The following is a 6,661-nucleotide window of genomic DNA, read 5'->3' as shown; positions in this document are numbered from 1 at the left end:
CCAGTTCTTTCCCCCCATTGTCTAGAAGGGCACTCGTGGGGTACTGTCCTGCGATTGGCCCTTAGCTCTACCATGTGACATGAATAGCCTATCCAGAAGAGGTAATCAATGGTCGTCAAAGAAAATGAGCTGATTACCGAAGCTGGTGGCCCAGCTTAAAAATCTTCTTCAAGTAGCATGTGAGGGGTCAAACTAGGTGTTTTTCGGGATTCTGAATCCATTGCAAGCATTTGTTTTGCGCGAAAAACATTCCTTTCAGAGAAATGGACACAACAAAACTGTGAAAAGTGATGACTCATCACTAAACCATAGTTTTGTGGGGTCCATTTATTGCCCAAGGAATGTTTTTTGTGCAAATTAAATGCTTGGAATGGATTCAGAATCATGAAAACCCCCTAGATAGACCCCTCACATGCTACTTAAAGAAGATTTTTGGGGGGTATTTTTCCCTGTATGGTAAGTGAATGAGAGAAAAGTGAATTTGAGAAAAGTGCTTGGGACCATCAATTTTTGAATTCAGCGCACAAAAATACCCCTAGGTGCAAATTTTCACGCTTTCTGCCGGAAGTGAACACCTTTTTCACATATTTCTCCCACTAATAGGCCTACTAAATAAGAACTAAATAAAAACTAAGCTGATGACTAAAGCTAAGACAACAAAGTCAACAACAGATTAAAATGTTATGGACAGACTGCCACTTGGTGTGCAACAGAAAACCATCTAAAAAGCATCATATATCAAATAAATAAAAACACATCCCAATGTGCATTTCATTTAAGAGTTAACTAGCAGTAGCCTAAGTATACTGTGGTGCAATCTTTAACGTACCAGAACTGTATAATAACATTAACATTTTCAAAAGTGCAGTTGCATTATATCCAAGGGTGCCGTTTGGTAGGCCTAATTGGTAAACTGTACAATCAAGTTAAAATTCACAAACCAACCTTTAGCGTGTAGTCATAGATTAGATGAATTACAGCAGGATTTAAAAAAACGTGTCCAGCATGGATTCATCTTCAGTCTACTGAATAACACATTCTACTGTACGTCTCCTTACTAATACCACGAAAGTACATGGAGCACATCACTCCAGTTCTTCAATCCTTACACTGGCTCCAAAATATTACGGTTGGTTATAAAAGCAATATAAAATTTGTGATCTTGACGATATCATGCACCATCCAGACCTCTCAGGTCTTCTGTTTTTTTCCCCCCCCTGCACCACATATCTGGAATTAATTGCATTCAAATGTGCTTATTCAAATATCTTATTATGGAGAGTAAAGGCATCACAGTCTAAACATTTTATATATTTTTTCCAATTAACTATAAAGTACATTTCTATTCTGACTGTCCCACAGAACCCACTCATTCCATTCATAAAGTCCATACATGATTAATGTCTAATTGTATTCTCTACAATGAGGTGTATCTTATGATTTTTTACTACCATGTACTGTACTTGTACTTGTACTTGTACTGTACTGTACTGTGTAAATGTACAACACATATTTGACTTTATTGAATGCCCCATTAGCTTATCCCTGGGCATGAGTCCAGGATGAGGTGATAATCACTGGAATGTGTGGATCATCGTTTCATGAACACATTCACTGGAATGTGTTCATGAAACGATGGTCCATGATGGTGTTAGCTTAGCTTATCAATGCATATGTGCATAATATACCTGTGTAGGTAATGTGCATAATATGCATATCTAATTCATAGCAGCAATTATCACAGTTGAATGTGCAGCATAGGCTTACAGCAGTCACATTCACAAGAATACACAGCAGTGTTGCAAATAACCCAATTTGACTTTAGAGTTCATTCAAGTTAAATTATGAACTTGAATCCACTGATACCTCCATCTACACCAAATCTACAAGATTTTACTTTACGTTGCGTCATCTAAATATAAGATTCTAGTTGACTAAATCTACAGTTGATTTATTTAGTCAACTACATTTTTGTGGGCCTTGATGGTGTCGTAATGGCTTTATACTTTATACTACATGCTGAAAATGGCAGATCTACAAGCTCACAACACGTTGTGCTGCGACATGTTGAGAGCTTGTAGATCTGCTATTTTCAGAGCGCAACATCAGAACTACACATAAAATGACTTGTCTTTTAGTTCTACTAGATCTCTTCTCCACTAGTCCGTTCATAACATTTTAGTCTAGTTTGTTGTTGACTTTGTTGTCTTAGTTTTAGTCATCAGCTTAGTTTTTATTTAGTTCTTATTTCGTAGGCCAAGTTGTCAGCGAAAAAAAGGTAGTCACCAAACATTTTTCGCCATAGTTTTAGGCAGTCGACACCGTTGGCCCCTGTCCCAAAACACGAACAGGGGCCAAAACATTCAGTGTATAAGCCCAAAGTGAATATTCCACACATTGTAGGCTACACTGTGAATTGTGTGAAAGGTCTGTTTTCAGCAGTGAGACATGAAGAGAAAGGTTGTTGCATTTTTCACCACTGCATTCCAGTGATTATAACCTCATTTAATGTTTCTATTGTCTCAGACATTGATCCCCTTTCAAAGAGACCAGATGTTAATTTGACCTTTGGCAAGGCAAGCCAGTTTGATTTGCAAAGCACATTTCAACAACAAGGTAATTCAATGTTCTTTTTGATGTACCTAGGAAGGATCAAATGTGCTCCTTAAACACATTCGCATCCATCCATATAAACTGATCTGTGGCTAAAGATATATTCTAGTGCAGTAATTCTCAAAGTGATGTCCTGGGAACCCCATGGGTCCTTGGGGGGTCCCTGAAGGGGTCCTTGAGGGTCTGCTGAATATCTAAATGATAATGTATAATTGTAAACACCTTTAGTAGTATTGGAGAGATGGAGATTTGCACATTACAAATGTATTAAGTTACATGAGACACAATAAATGTAAACTTCAGAAACAGAAGTATGTTTGCATTAGACATTTTACTTTCTTTAAAAGATATAATCAGATCTACAAGCAAATGACCCTGTAGGTCAAGTATAGGGCTTAATAGTTTTGCCTGGTATAGTGGAGTAGAGGTATGGAGATAAATTAGACATATGCATCAATGTTTAGTGTATGAACTTTATCATTGGAAAGAGTGGGTTCTGTGGGACAGTCAGAATATAAATGTGCTATAATGTTCCCATTTGTATTCACAGCAGCAATACAACGTTTAGAGTAGACAGTGATGTCTTTACACAGTGTGTATACTAAGTAAGTACTATCTAAATTACTTCATTGAGCTGTACACCTCAAATAAACAAATAAAGTAAAAGTAATCTACAGACTTTTCCCATTCAATTGATATTTCAGAATATTATTCTACTGGATATGGATGCTCATGGCATATAAATATTTGTGTCCTTACATTTGAACATTTTCTATTCTATTAAATAAAACTAAACATGAGAATTATACAGATGTACCTCCTGAGGATCTGTTGGACATGGTCTATTGTTATTGTGGTCATTGGCTCCACCCTGGACCATCATAGCCATACAGTATATGGAAAAGGTCCTCATTAAGCAGGAATTCACACCTTTCTATGTCCTATTGTTCCAACAGGGTTTATATCCAGAGACCTGGACATCTGCTCATTCAGCACAAGCTACTGACTGAGAGAAGTTCTCAAACCTCTGCTCTGTGTCTGGGACTTCATTCTACAGAAAACAAGATGCCTGGAAACATTGGAACTCACCTATCTTACAACAATGATCAACCCACTGCTACTCAGCAAGAAAGTTTCAACAAGTGCAAAACCAACTTGGCAATGATCGCCTTTGTCCTACAAGACTCTCCGGACAGGATGCTCACCTTTAGTCAGGTAAGAAACAGACAATCCTGCTGCTAACGGTTTATATAATCAAATGTTATGTTAACTTAACAGTATTTCAGACCTAATTTGTAACTTGATTTATTTTTTTCTCCAGTTGATGGGCAGACTTGAAGCATTTGGGTCCATGAGGACAAGATCCTTTGAGAATAACATCCGAGTCTGTTTGTCATCCAGCACATGTTTTGTCAAGGTAAATATAAATTCCTCAAATAAGCATTTCACTAATACATAAATGTAAATTGTAAATATCTGAACTTAAGCTTAGTCAAATACTGACATTATACTGTGCTTTCATTTTCAGATTCAGATGAGCCCAGCGGACCCATGGAACAACTGGAAACTTGATCACAGTAAAATAACAGAAAAGATGGCGTGTCGTCACCTCAAAGGAGTTATGGAGTGGTTCCCTGAGTTTACCTCCATAGGGATAAAGGATAGGATTACCACACCACCACCGGACCACTACACAACTCTCCACTCTCCTGCAGCCTGCAAAGATGTTAACAGTAGATGTGAGAAGATGTTCAGCAGCTCTTTCTCCATTGAATCCATCCTGAAGAAAGACAGTCCTTCTGGTCTGTGCTGCAAAGCCTCTCCTCTGTCAGAGGAGTCCAGTGTGTCAGTCAAAGTGGAGCAGAAGTCTAACTGGTCCACAGAGAGAACCGTTGGACTGAAGATGAAGTTCACCTGGGACTCTTCACCTGTGGACACACACCATGTTCAAAGTACAGGTTACAGTTACTCCAGTTATACAACAGGATGCAGCACAGATCACACCGGTGATGGTGCTGCTAGACCCACCAAGAGGATGTTCATGAGTCCTGATCCATCCAGTGCAACTCAGCAAGAACGCTTCAACAAGTGCAAATCCTACTTGGCAATGATCGCCTTCATCTTACAAGACGCTCCAGAAAAGATGCTCACCTTTTGTCAGGTAAGAAAACACACAATACCACTAAACATTTACGTTCAGTTTCCCATTTCCCAACATTGCAAGGCCAGTGTGGGATACAAATCCCCCGTGGTCCTTGCCTTAATCTCTCAGCGAGTAGTACCCGGCCTATAGACCCCCATGTAGGGAACTGCCCATTAGCTATCAAATCAAAGTTGACCTCATTGTAATATCACTTTTTTTCCCCTGCAGTTGATGAACAGACTGGAATCATTTGGGTTGGTCCGGACAAAATCTTCTGAGAACAACATCAGAGTCCGCTTGTCAACCCATGCATGTTTTGTCAAGGTAAATATATAAATTCCTTGAAAAATAACATTTCAACTGTTATTTAATACCGTAGATACGATTTATTTACCCATGCTATCGTCAAATTCTAACAGTAGTGTTGTTTCGTTTTCAGATTTCATTTAGCCCAGAGTCCCCATGTAACTACTGGAAACTTGATCACAGCAAAATAACAGAAAAGATGGTGCGTCGTCACTTCGAAGGAATTCTGGGGTGGTTCCCTGAGTTGACCTTAGTGAGAAAGGAGATGATGACCACACCACCACCATCACCAGATCACAACACAACTCTCCACTCTCCTCAATATGCAGCCTGCAAAGCTGTTAACAGTAGATGTGAGGTGAAGTTCAGCAGTTCTTTCTCCATTGACTCCATCCTGAATGAGTCCAGTGTGTCAGTCAAAGTGGAGCAGAAGCCTGATTCGTCCACAGAGAGAACATTTGGAACGAAGAGGAAGTTAAATTGGGACTCTTCACCTGTGGACACACAGGTCCCTGATATTCGGGGGCTAGTTGCTTACTGTCAGTCGCGTCTTCTAGATCAAAATGTCCAATTTGTAAATTCATCATTTTAGTTTGAAGAATTGTTGGTCTGTACTTCACTTCATACAGTTGTTATTTTTTTTAATAAAAGCATTGAAAATACTTTTTTGAATTCATTTCCCCCCTGAGAAAGTAAACAAAGACAAAGAAAACCTACAGAATCATTTCATTCCCAGTTTAATAGGGGTGTGCACACACATATTGAAATTCAGTCCATGATCAAGGTCAGGGGTCAGGGTACTAAAGTATCGTTAGATTTTCAATAGGAATTCAATTTTAAAAAATCATTTTTCTCTCAATTTTCTAATTTTCTAGCTCCCCATAAAATCAAATATTGGTTCATTTTTCCAATTTTCTAGCTTGCAAAAAAATCAGGAAAATGCTTCAATTTTTTAAATGTGTGATTCATATTTGTCATTATTTGATTTGGAACCGACAAAGGAAAAACATCTTTAAAAAAGGTATTTTTCATTTTTTTACCACATTACGAATATCAAAAAATGGACCAATTTTTCCAATTTTCTAGCTTGCAAAAAAATCAGGAAAATGCTTCAATTTTTTAAATGTGTGATTCGTCTTTGTCATTATTTGATTTGGAACCGACAAAGGAAAAACATCTTGAAAAAGGTATTTCTTAATTTCTTACCCCATTACAACAATCAAAAAATGGGCCCATTTTTCCAATTTTCTAGCCCACAAAAAAAACAGGAAAATGCTTAAAATTTGCTCAATTTTTTGAATGTGTGATTCATATTTTGGCATTATTTGATTTGGAACCGACAAACAAAAAAGGTCAGGGTACTAAAGTATCGTTAGATTTTCAATAGGAATTCAATTTTAAAAAATCATTTTTCTCTCAATTTTCTAATTTTCTAGCTCCCCATAAAATCAAATATTGGTTCATTTTTCCAATTTTCTAGCTTGCAAATAAATCAGGAAAATGCTTCAATTTTTTAAATGTGTGATTCATATTTGTCATTATTTGATTTGGAACCGACAAAGGAAAAACATCTTTAAAAAAGGTATTTTTCATTTTTTT

The sequence above is a fragment of the Nannobrachium achirus genome, assembly GCF_963921795.1.
Source record: "Nannobrachium achirus genome assembly, chromosome: 10".
In the NCBI taxonomy this organism is placed as follows: Eukaryota; Metazoa; Chordata; class Actinopteri; order Myctophiformes; family Myctophidae; genus Nannobrachium; species Nannobrachium achirus.
Note: the sequence above shows the minus strand (reverse complement) of the source record.